The following is a 16,885-nucleotide window of genomic DNA, read 5'->3' on the forward strand; positions in this document are numbered from 1 at the left end:
AAATGTGGTACTTGCATACAAGCTCATTTAAGTTCTTGAAATGCTTGGTTGACTTTCTCGTTCCTATCAAAATTTCTCTTCATCTTCAACACTAAAGAGTTGTTACATGTCTCTTGAGCAAAGTTTACAATAAATTGATAACAATTGGTGAAGGTCAAAAAGCATAGAATGTCCTTCACATTGGTGGGTGCTGTTCAATCAAGAATGACCGAGAGCTGCTAGGAATCCATGGGCACTTTGTGTGGAGAAATTGCAAAATTAAAGTATTCAGTTTCTAACTTCTCAAACTCACATTTTATTTGGTGTACAGTGTATTGATGCCATGCAAGCGCTATGTTATTTTATACTGTTAGAGAAAATTAGTATATCATACCAATATACTACAACATGATGAGTTAACATGACAGCAAAATTCATGATTTAGCATGTCCACATAAATCGTTGGAGGACATCTAGGGCTTTACATAGCCGAAAGGAAAGGACCTGTGCTCAAAAGGTGTACAAAAAGCTATCTTCCACTCTTGTGCTTGCTTGATACGTGTATGGTGAGTAACCATGGCAAGACATGGATTACCACATAATTAGTAAACATAACCAGGTGGGAAGGGAGTGTTCTGCAAGAGCCCCTGGAGCTCTATTACTACAAGTCCAAGTGTATGAGTGTGTATGGCATTCGATTTGTTATCTCTAGCATACTTTAACTACTTGTCAACAAAATTATTTTACTCTTCAAAGGCAAATATTTGCCATGAAGCATGTTTGTCTGGAATGGAGATAACTTCCAATGGGAAACAGAGAACTTTCCGAAACATGATCACAGAAATCGTACAGTGGCTTTACAGCTTTTAATGCCAGAATAACCTGCAAACCTGATGGTTATCCCTCAATGCAACCTTTATATGACCTATAGTCTTGGTCTCAAGAATATTCGGATTGATACCCTTTCACAGTGACATTGTGAAGCAAACACTCCTTTGTGAGAAAGCCTTATTCCCGGCCACACCACCATTGGACTTGAACAGCCTTTTCCAGAACAGATAAAAGAAGTTCATAGGAAGCTCAGACCGTTCACCTTGCAAGACTTAGAAATAACTACAACCATAACCCACCAGAGTGATATTTATTTTTCACAACAAGCCTTACTGTGTTTCTTATAAAACAGCTTCAATAGAAGTACCAGGACTGAGACATTTCAGGACACAGAGGTGTAAGAACAACTTTAGAGTGTGTCCTGCACTCTTTTTCTATTTGATGACCGTAAGTACAGGGCAAGTCCTAATATGCCCAGTTTGAGCTCTAGGGAAATCCACTGCAGACAAAAAAAACAGCTATTTGCATCACTTTTCTATGGCTCCAGAACATAGTTCACACAATCTACCCAGACTTTATTTTTGACTTGTTAGCTTCTGAAGGTTTATGTGCGATTATGGAAATATAGTAATTTACCCAAGATGGCCTTCTCTTCCTATAAGTCACTTCCGACTGCATAGACTATGGCACTAGGATTTATTGCACATATTTTTGGCCTACATTGTCTTCACATTATAACTTAGGACAGTGGGCCTCAATACATTTCTCTTTTCTGGAAGGCACTTTGTTCTACTCTAGGTATTCAAGAAAGCCTTACTGTCTGGTTACCAGCCACAAACTGAGAAAGAAGGTCAATCGATGCCTTGAACAGTAGTTATTTTGTTATAGCCATGATACTCCAAGCAATTAGTCAAAGTATCTTGCACACGCTGATTCGCTTATAGCAATGCTCTTCCTATGTTTGTCACTCTGTGTCTTCCGCATTATTCCTTATTCCATTTGCATAAGTGCTGCTGATTAAGGGTTCCAGTGAACCAAACCTATTGTGTTCTAGGCTTAAAATTGAATAAACTCGTACGGCGCAGACACATCAAAGTTCTGGGGCGGTGTCGGCAGTACTGAGGAATGTTATCACAACAGACTTCGGCTTAGTTGATGCCTGACAACATCTACACCCGGACTCTAAGGACTATTCTTTTTTCTCTCACTTGTATTCTCGTATTCTCATATAGACTTTTTTTCTCTCCCTCCCCTTGATCCATGCTCCGAGCGATGCGGAGACATCTGATATATCTTTATCAGATCACGCTCATGTCTTGGTTTCTTTCCAACCCCCTAATCCCCTTAAGGAGTCTGTACCCCGCTGGAGGCTGCCCCCTCAGGTCCTTTGGTATCCTGTGGATGTGGAGGATATCCAGAAAGAGATTGAGGCCTTCTTTCTTGCTAACTCCCTTACTGACACCTCTGAGGCCACTCAATGGGATGCTTTTAAAGCTACTATTCGGGGAGTCATCACATCTATATCGATCACCAGGACCCGGGAGGCTAGATTGGTTGAGACCACTCTCTCCAGAGACATCAAAACACTGGAGTGAAGGGACCATCTTCATCCGTTCCTCCACAATAAACGGAACCTGGCTGAATTGCGAAGCCAGTTGTGGCTGTATCGCACCAATAAGGCAGAGAGACTTCTACTCAACCTCAAGCAGAAGTTCTACACAGGAGGGGTTAAGGTTGGGGTGTGCATGGCACGGCGCCATTGAGCGCAGGCCACGAGAGCACACATCGCCAAACTTAGGCACCTAGATGACTCATGGGCTATGTTGGAGGTGGATAAAGGTCTGGAACTGAAGAATTTCTATAGGGATCTCTATGTGAATGCTCCTTGTCCTCCTGACGGAGTTACTGCCTTTCTTAACTCTTGCCCTTGGGATCCTATTGATCCTCACTTTACTAAACTGCTGAAAATCCCATTAGAGAGGTGGGGTGCAGCGGCTAGGGCGGCTGACTTCAGAGTACAGGGTTCATAGTTCGATCCCCAACTCCGGCAGCAGATCAGCTCAGCACCATGTGACTCCGGGCAATAGCTCACTTAATTTCCACGATGGCCCCCAGCACCTTGAGACCCGTAAGGGTGAGTAGTTCGCGCTTTACAAATACAGATTTACATTTACATTTACATTACTCTTGATGAGATTGCTAAGGTTTTGAAGCAACTCTCACTTGGTAAGACCCCAGGCCGGATGGACTAACGGTCACTTTTTATCGGGTCTTTTACCCGCAGCTTCGAGACTATTTGCTTCATCTTTTCATTAGCTTCACAGGGGTCACGGGTCTCACCTCTTTCATGAACGAAGCAGAGGAGGTGATTATCCCTAAGCCAGGTAAAGACCATTCCCTTCCCGCTTCATACCGCCTCATTGCTCTGTTAAACACCGACGCAAAGATTTATACAAAAATTTCTGCCAATCGCCTGGACTCCCATCTTCCCGGTCTCATTGACCCCTATCAAGTGGGATTTATTCGTCATCGCCAGGGGGCGGATAATATCAGTCTGGTAGCGCCACCTTGTGGAAAAAGTACACTATACCAATATCCCTGCCTGTCGGGTATCCCTCGACGCGGAGAAAGCCTTCGATCGAGTGGACTGGGGTTTCCTTAAAGAAGTATTGCGGAGAGTGGGACTGCGACCGGAGATGATCTCCAGATTGATGGCGCCTTATGCAAAACCCTCTACCCTCATACGTTTCAATGGACATCTCACCGCCCCATCCCCATCTATCAGGGCACCAGACAGGGGTGTCCGCTATCCCCGCAGTTGTTCGCTCTGGTTGTGGAGCCCCTGGCTATCGTCATTCGTAAAGATCTGAATATACAAGCATTTCCATGAGTGGGTATGACCATAAGGCCTCCCTCTTTGCGGATGACCTCCTTCTTTCATCATCCTCCCCCTCTACGTCCCTCCCAGCTGTGGCTTCTCTCCTGAGGACTTTTGAAGATGCGTCTGGACACAGGATCAATCTTGGAAAATCTCATGCTCTTATTCTTACTCTCTCTGCCTCTGAGGTCCGGGAATTACAAGACCCGATTGCGGTGCAGTGGGCAAACGTACCGATTCGATATCTGGGCCTAGACTTGACTCCCACACTCTCGACTTGGACTCAGTCCAATTGGCCTAGATATAGTAAGGCCATCCGGGAGGAATTACACAGATGGAAGGGCCTTCCTCTTGCCTGGTTAGGATGTACCAACACTATTAAAATGTCCCTTCTCCCTAAAGTTTTATACCTCTTTTAAACCCTACCCACCCCAATACCTCAGGCTGATATTCTTGCCTTTATTAAATTTATATGGGGGAAATCCCACCCACGCTTTTCTAATAGGATCCTAATGTTGCCTTGTGACCTGGGGTGGAATAGCGTGCCGCAATCTCTTGGAATACTATTGGGCTTATCACCTTCGGTATATATCAGAGTGGGTGGTTCGCGAAAGCGAAAAACATTTGTTTCACTTGGACCGGGCGGTGGCTTGTAGACCTTTGTGGGATCTGGCTTGGTGAGCGTGCCCTGCAGCGCCTATAGAGCCACCCCTACACAGACGGTTTGGGAGATTTGGGACAAGTTGGTTATCCCCCGAGGCCTGACGTCTTTCCCATCCCCGATAGCCCGTAATTCGATGTTTTCCCCAGCAATGCAAATCCAGGCATCTAGTACATGGACAGAGGGTGAATGCCGGGTCATTGAGGACCTTTTTCACGGTGAGGACTTCCTTACGTTCGATCAATGTAGGCAAAAGTTTCATCTCACAGGGGGGACACGTATGCAATTTTACCAGATACGCCACTGGCTCAGCTCCCAGACCTATGGCAAGGGAGCCATTAGACAGCTTAGCGCCTTTGAGTCACTGGTAAATTTGAGGGATCGAATGGTCTAATTTCTAACACATACACTGTTTTACAGCACTCTCAGCGCCCCATGGATATCAGACGCGGTGGGCCTTATACCTAGAAGAAGACATACCTCCTAAAGGGTGGGCCCGTCTATGGCGGGATAATCCAAAGACATTCCAGAGCACGCTGCAACGTGAGTCGGCCTACAAGTTAATGACGCAGTGGTATTACACCCCATTTACATCACATGTTCCCAAACTCCCCTCGACCTGTTGGAGGTGCCAGAGGGATAGAGGTGATTTTATTCACATCTGTTGGTCATATCCGAATCTCAGGATCATTTGGAAGGAGGTCCTCAGCCACATTAAAGAGGTAGTGGGATTTCCTATTCCTTATTCCCCGGTAGTTACGCTTTTAGGTATTAAAACCTCAACACTAAATGCTATGTCATACCCAGAGTGGCACTTGATTCTCCATTTGTTAGGAGCGGCTAGACAGTCAATAGCCTTATTTTGGAAGAAACCGCATCCTCCCCCTATTGCCACCTGGTTTCTTCGCCTGTGGACTGTTTTAGCTCTTGAATTGCTAACCACCAGCATTAACCATGCAGACACACGTTTCACCTGCATTTGGCAGCCTCATAAACACTATTTCACCCCAACCAGGTATTCCCATTTGGTTCCCCCCCAGACTTCGGGCCTTGCAGTTGTTTGAGGACTCCCTTGAATCATACTCTAGAGGCCAGAACGACCCACCTAGGCCCAACGACCTGGCCTTTACCATCCAGATGACCCCCCAGCTTCCGCCCGAGGGGCGGCTTCCTCTCAACGCATCCTCTTGTTTTTCTTTTTTTCTTTGTGAGAATTTCATTTTTGTTCCTGCTCTTATTTTATTCTTTATATGTAATTGACGACAGCTCCCTGTTGCTTTCCTGATTAGAGGGCCCCCACAGAGTAGGGGACGCATTTATATTTTACGACAGCATCCACAGAGCGTTCCCAATGATTCCACTGTATCGCCAATGATAGGCTCATGTTTAATACTTGGGTTATTGGGAACCGTGTTTTCTTTTTTTTTCTTCCGCTTCTAGGTTTGTTTTTCTCCGCTCTCCCTACAATGGGACTCTTATTAAGATAAATGGAGTCGGGGCTCGGATGAGTGTTGTTCCACTTTATTGCGCTACAGTTTCCTATGTAGGGCCTGATTGCATTTTGCATGGGCTAGATCCTGATATATATGTTTTCATTAAGCTGTTGCATTATGTACCATAAAATGTTGGCTTATTTGATGCTCTTTTTACAGGGACATGAGTCTTCAATTTGTTTGGCTTGTGTTGTATGCTTTATAGTCAATAAACAGAATTTAAATAAAAAAATGAATAAACCAGGGGACCCGTGGCCAAGATGGTGGCGGAGTAGGAAAAAACCTGCGGCGCTCCTCCATCCGTTTATAGCCATCTGGGGTCCTGGCTGTCTCACGGCCCCCAGATTCTGGGGTATATGTAAGAAAGACACCCTAAATGGTGAGACCCGGTGAGGCGACACACAGGGCCTCCAGCAAGAGAGCATAAACCGAACTCAATTGCAGAGGCCTACAGTAGCTGCATTGTTGCGGGTGCTGATTTATAGGATAACCGGCTGCCAAAAGCCTACAGCTTAAACCTCCCCCACCCAAACAAAAAAACAGAGTGGGCTGAGAACTACCAGCCTCCGTCACATGCGGCCAGGCCTCCCATATAGCAGCGGTCCACCTCTGCGTTTGGGAGCAACCGTGACTGAGTCCCTTACAACTTGGTCCTATGGGTAAGCCAGACCGAAGGACAGGGCAGGAGGGCTGGTACGGTCCCACCCTGGGTGCAGAGAGACCCGCCTTACGATTCAAAGCTTTGTTTCTGCACTGTGCCACCTGCTCCGCACTGAACAGGGATGGTCCGGTCCATGCACAGCTAGCGCACCTGCATGTTCATGTTATTAATATACCAATTAAAATTGGGTACTTTATTCGTCATCGCCAGACTCAAATTGAATGCAACATGTGACACTGAGAATGTGATATACATTATCAAATGCCCTTGTGGATTGGTTTACACTGGTAAAACTTCAAGAAAATTGAAACTGAGAATAAATGAGCACAAGAGCAACATAAGAACAATGAATCTGAAATCTAATCTTGCCTTACACTTCAAAGACAACCGGCACAACATTAGTCAACTGCGATTTGCTGCTGTGGAAGTGGTGAACAAACGGGATGGCAGAGATAATAACGATTTTTTATTACAGCGTGATTATCACTGGATTAAGTTCCTTCAATATATGAAACCATCCGGTCTTAATGATCGGATGGAATTTATATGTTACCTGTAAAACATTACCATGGACACTGATACTTGCCTTCACATTTATGCTATGATACTAATTTACTGTATTTTGAATGTTACTCTAATGTTGTGGATATGGTTCAGTTTGAGTATGAATTGCCGTCTGAGCTTTGATCAATATTATTTGTTTGAGCAATGAGGTTTATGGGGTAGCTCACTTGCACCACACGATTTATTCCTTAATCGATTCATGAACACTTTTGGAGACCTTTTCACACCATTACAAGATGGCCGCCACAGACCCCCGGGTTTGCATGCATTTGATTATCCCTTATTTATGTCTGTGTTCACGTTTGAATTCGGTTTGTAGACGCCGGCGAGCACACGAGTGGGACGCGGGCTCTCACTGCACCTTTTCCTGTAAGTTTTAAATCGGTATTTCATTTCTCGATCTAGGGCACTTTTTTTAACATATCAGGCACAGAGCACGCGATTGTATGTTAAGTAATTGGACATTAGCACTATTTATCGAGCACTGGGCGCTTTGGAACTGGTTGTTATATCACGAACTCAATGACTATTATTTTTTGGTTTCATTGAACAAGCACGGTGATTATTTTAACGGAATGATTCAGTATAATGACAACTGTGCAACTCTGTATCATGGGTCGAGCACCTCAGTTCACTGTTATAATTTTGATGTAAATTGGTTTAATGAACCTCGGGGTACAATTCTTAGACGATGTCATTGTCTTTTTAGGATTCCCCTGACGAAGGACTGAGGTCCGAAATGCATCGGGAGGGAAATTGTGAAACTGTTTAAATGCAACAATTGGATTGAATACACAATTCATTTGAATGAGATTGGACAATGGATGTAATTCAAGACATGTGAATTAAACATGGACAGCGTTTCTATGCAACTTTGGTTCAAAGAGTGAATTTTTCATTTTAAGGTTGTGCTCAAGGAGTTGGTACTTACCTTAGGTACCACTGACTGAATTGAACTACCAGCCTCCGTCACATGCGGCCAGGCCTCCCATATAGCAGCGGTCCACCTCTGCGTTTGGGAGCAACCGTGACTGAGTCCCTTACAACTTGGTCCTATGGGTAAGCCAGACCGAAGGACAGGGCAGGAGGGCTGGTACGGTCCCACCCTGGGTGCAGAGAGACCCGCCTTACGATTCAAAGCTTTGTTTCTGCACTGTGCCACCTGCTCCGCACTGAACAGGGATGGTCCGGTCCATGCACAGCTAGCGCACCTGCATGTTCATGTTATTAATATACCAATTAAAATTGGGTACTTTTCCAAAAACAAAATCCTTCGTCTTATCCACATTAATGCTCAGGTGGTTTAATGCACAATATTCTGTCCGTGTGTCCAGTTTTTTCTCAAGGTATATATAGTCCAAGATAACAAGGTTGTCCTTGTACATCAAGCAGGGAATACGAATTACTCCCATTTGTGGAGAAAAGGACTTCGTTATACTCAGGCATACGGTGAAATCAGCTACTTAAAGACTAAAAAGGATCGGGGCTAACACAACCTTGCAGAAAGTCATCATTGATTTTTAGTTAATTTAACCAACCCAGTCCATCTCCATCTGTGTCCAATTTGCAGTATGCTGTGCCTGAATCAGTGATAAGAAGTCCCTCAGGGCCTTCCAAGTACAGAATTCATCCCATAATTTTCCCCTGTCTGTCCACCGCCCACCGTATCAAAAGCGGTTTGGTGGTCTACAAAACAACTGCACAATCTCCGGTTTATTTCTACAGATTTGTTTTAATTATGGCCCGTAATGCAAAACAGTGATCCGTGGTTGAATGCCCTGAACAAAAGCCACCTTGTTCTAAAGGTAGGAGTTTATTTTTTAAGACACATTCTTGTGAGCAGAATGTTTTTTAAACTTTTTGCTGCAATATCCAAAAGCCTAATTGGTCTATAATTTGCTGTATTTCTACCATCACCTCTGATTAGTAAGGGTTTGATCACAGAGCCCCTCCTGGACTCCGGGATAATTCCTGTTTCAACTATATTTACATTTATACAGATGCGACAACTTCTCTGCCCACCATTCGCGGTCATGTTTTTAGAACAATTGCTGTGCTATTATCTGGTCCTGCAGCCCTGCCTAATTTAAACCCAGCTATCGTATTCTTGATCTACACTTTTGAAAAACAACTCTCAGGTCTCTAAATTGGCTGTATGATCATATCTTAAATCATTTGCAGAAAGCGGGCTATACATTTAATCAGTGTATTACCCAGTCTTCTTCAGCTATCATATAGGTGAGGGACACAGCTTGTGTCTGTTAAATAATTCAACAAGCCCAAGAATGTCCTCTGTCCGCCCCCCCACCACTGTACGACCACTAACATTAAGAAACTTATTTTGTTATTTTTAATTAAGGACTTTTATTGACTACACATCGATTTAGCTTTGGTGGCTGCCTCCTCGGGTGGACATATCCAATAAGAAGACAGTGATTTCCTTAACTCTTTCTTATGCTTTTTACACTAATCATCGAACCATCTATATCTAGTTCCATAATTATTCCTCATTTTACCCTCTTACATTAAGAAGGAATGGAGGTATCTAAGCACCTAGTCCATTAAAGATACAAACCACTCTAATTTATTGGAGAAGATATTAAAATTGGTCCAAGTGGGAACTTGATTTGGATCTCATTGAGTTCCTTCAACTATATTGGGCCCAAGCGGGAGTTTAATCTGCGGGGAAAATCAATGGCTATAGGTAACACTTTTTCAGTTAAAATTGCTTCCCATAGTGTTATAGCCCCCTGTAAAACCCAATGGTCACTTCCTTTATGATGTAATATCTTAAACAGCCTAAACGTATCCCAAGTAACAAACATGTAATCAACTGAATAGAGCTGTGGTCCAACCCTGAAAGTAGCACCCGCTGAATTGTCCATTCAGACTTATTAGACAATTCCTACCCAGTCAATACCAAACAACATTTGAATTACACCCTTTTGGCCTAATTGGAAAATTGACCTAAGGGATATTATACAACTCTGATGTTATGTAACAGTTTATTTATTCTAGTACAATCTACTTTAGTATTAAAATCACCTGCAATGATCACAACACCCTCAATAAATTCTAATGGAAACTAATGTTGAAAGCCCCCCCCCGAGCACAAACCGCCTTCACCCCTTGCATATCCTGCTATATCTATTGACACAAAAACATTTACATTCAGAAACCAGAGCCAAGACTCCTACAGAAGGATAAAATGAAAGTCTTCTAAAACCGGCTGTAATTTACCTGACCTTGCACACTGTTCACAACCATGTATATTTCAACTGAAGAATTTCATGCTCCTTGAGGGTTCTCTATCCTATGCCTGGGAACCTTGGCTTGACCATGGAGTAATTTCAACATATTTACTATGGGGAGAGAAACGATTCATTACATTTATGGGGCTAGACCAACCCTCACGTTTCTGTTTATTGGTGACCACTATCCTCTGGTTCTCCCTAGACATTTTAACGTAACTTGACGCACAAAAGCTCACATTACATAAATGACTATAAGAAGGGATCTCATTTTGATTAAAATAGACCTAATAGCCTGCCAGCCTTCCATGACACCCTAGTACCCCTGCAGTATGACCACTTTGTGGATTTATTGCTGGGCCTAGTGACACAGATATTCCCAAAGAGTTCAAACTCCCTTCTGCCTTACAAACCATACTGGCTGTCAAGAGGAATAAAATCAACGTTAGTTAATTCTCTTCCATCATTTTTTATCAGAAACATCACCGTTTTTCAATCAGTAGATCCCATATCCGATAACTCAGGTACTTGGATAAACAACGAAAGAAATTTTTCTCTGTTTAAGAGTCACAGTTTTCTAGCTTTTTTCCCTTTTAGTAGACTGTCGAACACCAAGGGACAATGGCCCTAGTCTTACTGAAACTCCAGTGAGGGCATTGGGAAATTAATATGTTTTATATCTTTCACTGCTTCTGGCATTAATTCTTCTTATTTTTCCGAACAACTTGTGTTCCAACTCTCAATATATTCTATTTTCGGGAAGATTTTGAAACAGCCTGAGTTTTAGCTTTTTCTTTTACTACAGCCCCCTCAAGGAGGCAATTCCCAACACAAAATTGCTCTACTGAGCTATTACAACACCTGACGGGGTAACAGTTTTTTCATTTGCTTTTCTTTGCTTCCTTTGCTGTAAGCCCATGCGTTTTACCAATAGTGACCTTCTAACACAAATTGAACAACTTTGGTGTCTTCATCTAATCAGCACAGGCTAGTAAAAAATATATAGAGAACCTTTCTCCTATCCAATAGAATAAGAAATTCCGTTTTGGGCTGTGTTAGCTTCTAATATTTTAACTTCACTCACGGACAAAGGCACTTCCACTTGTGTAGCCTGCAGGCTACACAAGTGGAAGAGTAGGTAAACAAACATTCGCTTTTTGTAATTACAAGTTTTATATTTGCAATAAAGAGGTATGAGACTGCTGATTTTTATTCAGAATACCGGGGCTCCAACATGCCTTTTAGGGTCTCTTGCATGAGCAAGATTACATCCAATAGGACACAAAAAGGTGTTGGGGTTATAGTTTCACCTACAGTTATTAAAGATAGTAGAGTAACTTCAGCCTTGTGCTGCTTGTCCTGAAAAGATAAATATGTACTAGATGTTCTGGCAACCCCATCACTGCTGAGGCTGTGCTCTCTGTTTCAGAGTTTGAATTTAACCAGGACTGCGTAATTATTCCTTGTAGATATGGCCCCTCACAGGGGCTAGGGTAAACAGCAAATATCAAAATCAACAGAATGCCGCTTGTGCATTAAATAAATGTATAAATGGTTTACAACCTTATTTGACATTTGTATTATAAAGTACAAATAGGAGAGGAAAAAAAGTTTGAATTATTTTATAAGATAATTTGTATGTGAATAAGACTTTTAAACACCTACAAAAGAAAAATGGGCTTAATATATTGTATAGACCCTATGTAATATTTGGATGACTGATCCATACATATATTTAGTTTTTAATGCTGCAAAGTGAAAACTTTTTATAATTGTTTTTAATAAAATATTTTGCATGATAGCAACTCTATATTTGCGTAGTGGCAGAGTACTTTTGAAAGTAGATTTCCTTTTACTTAGGAAGGATGAATGATGGGTATGATCAATGAGAATGGAGTGAATAATGGTTTGCCAAAGGAAAAACGTATATTTTCTTTGTTGAATACGGAACCCTATCCATTTGGCTAATTGATAGTAATATCAATGTTATTTTAAATGAAAAGATTTGGAACAAATAAATCTGCTATATAAACACATATATAATATATATATATATATATATATATATACACACACACACACATATATACCAACACACACACACGCACATATGTATACATACACACATATATATATATATATTCTGCTCAATTCTCCACGTAACAAAGAATTTCCCGCACTCACGGAAATTTCAATTTTCCAGGGTTGCTTTTATTTCTTCAAACAGACAAAGACAGACGCCCTCGCGTTTCGGCACACAGCCTTTTTCGATGTCGGTAGCCACCGGACATCGACATGTTTTTAAACACATTCACCTCATTAAAGGAAGGACTACTGGTCGACTGAGAATAATCAGCGCCATCTTAGAGTGGTATTCAAACATTTTTAGTGTGATCACTTTCTATTAACCTGTTATGCTGTTAAATAACATTGTGGAACCACTCGATTATACAAGTATGCTAAAGCGTGAGATGTAAATTTATCATTATCCTCTCACAAGTACAATTTTTGTATATATATATATATATACACACACATACTGAACAACTAAAATTTCTTAGTGTGGTCGGAGTATTTACAACAAGCAAATCAAGAGTGCTAAGGCAGATTACCTTAGAAGACAACTTGATCAAGCCGCAAATCGCCCCAAGAAACGTTTTGAATTTGTCAAACAACAATCAATTGTTGGTCCAAATCACTCTGTCTCCGATGTCAGCCCACCCTCTGGCGATTAATTTTCTGCTTTCTTTAATGAGAACTCAAGACTCATCTCCGGTGAACTTTCCTCCAACAAGGTTCTTCTGCCAGTTTCAGGGTCCGCACCACCTCTTGTCCTCTTACAAAAAGCCCAATCTCACAGGCCTGATCATTAAGAACAAAGCCTCATGGAGCACCTTCACCCTTTTCGGTGAAAAAGACATCAACAGGATTCTTCAGAACATCAATCCTTCCAACCCCTTCAGTGACCCACTGTCCCTGACCATCTACAAAGAGATCAAAAACGTACTCATCCCCACCTGGACAAGGATTGTAAATGCTTCTCTATCACAAGGCATGATCACACACTGTCTAAAAGCAGCACAGGCACACTAAAAAAACAACCGCAGATAAATCTGACCTCAATAATTTCCGCCCCTTATCTAACATTCCCACTCTACCCAAATTACTAGAAAAATGCGTACAATCCCAACTTTTTGTTCACATGGAGAATTTTCAACTCATTGACCAGCATCAATCAGGCTTTCGGAAGGGGCACAGCACAGAATCGGCACTCACGCACGTTATGGACGACATCTTAAAAATGCTTGACCAAAATGACTCCTGCCTCCGGATCTCTCCTCCGCATTCGACACGGTTAATCACGACAACCTCCTTTCCACTCTGAAGAATAGGATGGGATTCTCGGGTCTGGTATTACAATGGTTCGCCTCCTTCCTCCACCACAGAACACAGAGTTAAGGCAAGCCCTTCCCTCTCCCACACCTCTCCAGTACTCATGGGTGTCCCCAATGGTCCGCCCTCTCTCCTATCCTCTTCATCCTTTTTTTGGAACCTCTTGTAAATTCTCTAAATGACATGAACATTCCCTTCCATATGTACGCGGACAACACACAACTTTACATGAAAATCTCATCCCTGATAGCATCATCCAACTCAACTCTACCCTAACGTCTACTCAAAATTGGTTAACTGAGAACCACCTCCTGCCCAACACCTCCAAAACTGAATTCCTCCTCATCTCTCCTCCGAACCAACCCCTCAAGCCGTACCTTTGGCTGACACACCTCACTGCTTTCAACCGCACCCCTCTCATCATAGACTCTGCCAAATCTCTCGGAATCACCTTGAACAAGCACCTGAATATGAAGGATCATATCAGCAATGTATGTAAGGGAACTAATCACTTGCTGAGGATACTTAGAAATATCAAGCCATTCCTTCCTCAAAATGACTTCAAACAGGCAGTCCAAGCACTGATCTTGCCAAGGCTAGATTATGGCAGTGCTACGCTCTATGGCCTTCCCAAACACACCTTGGCTCCACTAAGGTCAGCACTGAATGTTGCGGCCAGACTAGTTACTGGTACCAAACGTAATGAGCACATTTCCCCCAGTTCTAAAATCTCTTTAATGGTTGCCCTACAAAGCTCGAATTCAGTTAAAGATTGTCATTCTAGTGCACAAAGCCCTGCACGCCAACACCCCCAGGTACCTAGAGCAAAGGTTTGAATTATCCTGTGGCGAGAGAGCCTCAAGAAGCACTAATAATTTCCTCCTCAAACCACGTATCATGAACAAAAAGAGAACTTGTCGTCGAGCCTTCGCCGGTGCTGCCCCAAAGATCTAGAACTCTCTTCCTCCTGAATTGCGCAGAATCTCATCAATAACTGCTTTCAAACTTGAAGCCAAAAGATTCCTAATGAACAAATTCCTACCTTAATTTGGGCTGTGTTCAGTTGCTCGTAACCACTGATCCTTCAACTAGTGCCCCAACATGTGTTGCATTGACCCCACAACTTTTTTTCTTTAACAACTTGTGTTTCTGGTTTCTGTTCCTTCGAGCTGTATGTTGTGCCCTCGTAGCAGCTGTCATTTACCTGTTAATCTTATTACTCGCGGTGTATCTTGGTCTGTGACTAATGGGTCTACAACTGTTTGGTACTGTTGCTTGATATCATTACTGGAGTCTTATTCCCTCTTTCAGCCTTATGTAAAGCGCACTGATATCCCTCTGGATCTTGTTCGCACTATATAAAACTTAAACAAATAAAAAAATTAAATAAAAATAAAACATATAAAAGCAGACACATATATACGCACACACATATACACTAGGGGTGGGCAGAAAACTACGCTCTGACAGCGTAGTGGATGAAGCCAGCCACCCCTGCTCCCTGGCCCAGTCCCTTCTTCTGAAAGCAGCCAGGCTGGGAAGAGCCTGCCTGGGCCCCAGTGGACCCCCGTCCCCAGCGCCCGTACCCTCGGATGGCTTGCAGGACAGGGGGCTCCCGCACCCCGGGGCCCGCCAGATGCAGCACGAGCCCCGGGCCCGGTCCCAGCTCCCGAACCCTAGCCAGGCCGGGGAGAGCCTCCCCAGGGCCCGGCGGACCCCCATCACCAGTACCCGGACCCTCGGCTGGCTTGCAGGACAGGGGGCTCACGCAACCCGGGGCCCGCCGGATGGAGCTCAAGCCCCGGGCCCCGTCCCAGCTTAACCAGGCCCGGGAGAGCCTCCCAGGACCCCGGTTGTTCCCCGTCCCCAGCGCCCAGACCCTCTGATGGCTTGCAGGACGGGGGGCTCACGCACCCCGGGGCCTGCTGAACAGAGCTCAAGCCCCGGGCCGGTCCCAGCTTCCGAGCCCTAGCCAGGCCGGGAGAGCATATCCGGGCCCCGGTGGACCCCCGTCCCCAGCGCCCAGACCCTCTGATGGCTTGCAGGACAGAGGGCTCATGCACCCCGGGGCCTGCTAGACGGTGCTCAAGCCCTGGGCCCGGTCTCAGCTTCCGAGCCCTAGCCAGGCCGGTGAGAGCCTCCCCGGGCCCCCGTAGACTCCCGTCCCCAGCGCCCGGACCTTCTGATGGCTTGCAGGACGGGGGCTCACGCACCCCGGGGCCTGCCGGGCGGAGCTCAAGCCCCGGGCCCGGTCCCAGCTCCCGAGCCCTAGCTAGGCCAGGGAGAGCCTCCATGGGCCCCGGTGGACACCTGTCCCCAGCACCCAGACCCTCGGCCGGAACCAAGGAGGGTTAAGCCCAGGCCACGTCCTCTCCCCGGCGGCCTGCCCGGGGAGCCCATTTCCCTCGACTATTAAGCCCCCACGTAGTGGGGACTTACAGAATTTTGGGGAGGGACAAAAATTGGAGTTGGCCTGCCCGCCTGCCCGCAGGGCCATCTGGTCACCCTGCCCGCAGGGCCATCTGGTCGTGCAGCCAGGCGACCAGATGGCTGCTGCTCACCTCCCTGCCCAACTTGCCCGGTACGCACTGAGAACAGTCCGCCCCAGTCTACAGTCGCAGGGGGCCCCGTCGCCCCTTCAACCGCAAGGCGCGCCCTGAGGGGCGGCCGGGGACAGGTGCCCGGGGGAGGGCGCGGAGGCCGTCAAATTTCCCTTGGCCCCGCGGACACGGCGAAGCTGCTGCCAGGGGGGCTGTAACACCCTCCGCGGGAGCAGAGGGCCACCTGCAACCCCGAAGACGGTCGCGGCGCACCGCCGTGGAGGAAATGCGCCCTGCGGGGGCCGGGTAGGGCCTGGGCCCCGGTCCCGCGGAGGGGATCCGGAACTCCTGGACCACCGACCTTCCCACTGTGTTGAATCCTCCGGGTGGACTGCACGGACCCCACCTGTTTACCTCTCTACAGTTTCATGCCCTCTTGAACTCTCTCTTCAAAGTCCTTTTCAACTTTCCCTTACGGTACTTGTTGGCTATCGGTCTCGCACCCATATTTAGCCTTAGATGGAGTTTACCACCTACTTTGGGCTGCATTCCCAAGCAACCCGACTCCGAGAAGACCCGATCCCGGCGCGCCAGGGGCCGCTACCGGCCTAACACCGTCCGCGGGGTGAGCCTC

The 16,885-nt window shown here is 45.2% G+C and overlaps 1 protein-coding gene across 1 annotated transcript in view; it reads right to left on the bottom strand.

The window, feature by feature from the left end:
- IPO8 (importin 8) overlaps window positions 1–16,885 on the bottom strand; it is a 737,162-nt gene that overhangs the window by 434,233 nt on the left and 286,044 nt on the right. The window lies entirely within an intron of this gene.

This window comes from Lissotriton helveticus, chromosome 1_1 (genome assembly GCF_964261635.1).
Source record: "Lissotriton helveticus chromosome 1_1, aLisHel1.1, whole genome shotgun sequence".
NCBI lineage: Eukaryota > Metazoa > Chordata > Amphibia > Caudata > Salamandridae > Lissotriton > Lissotriton helveticus.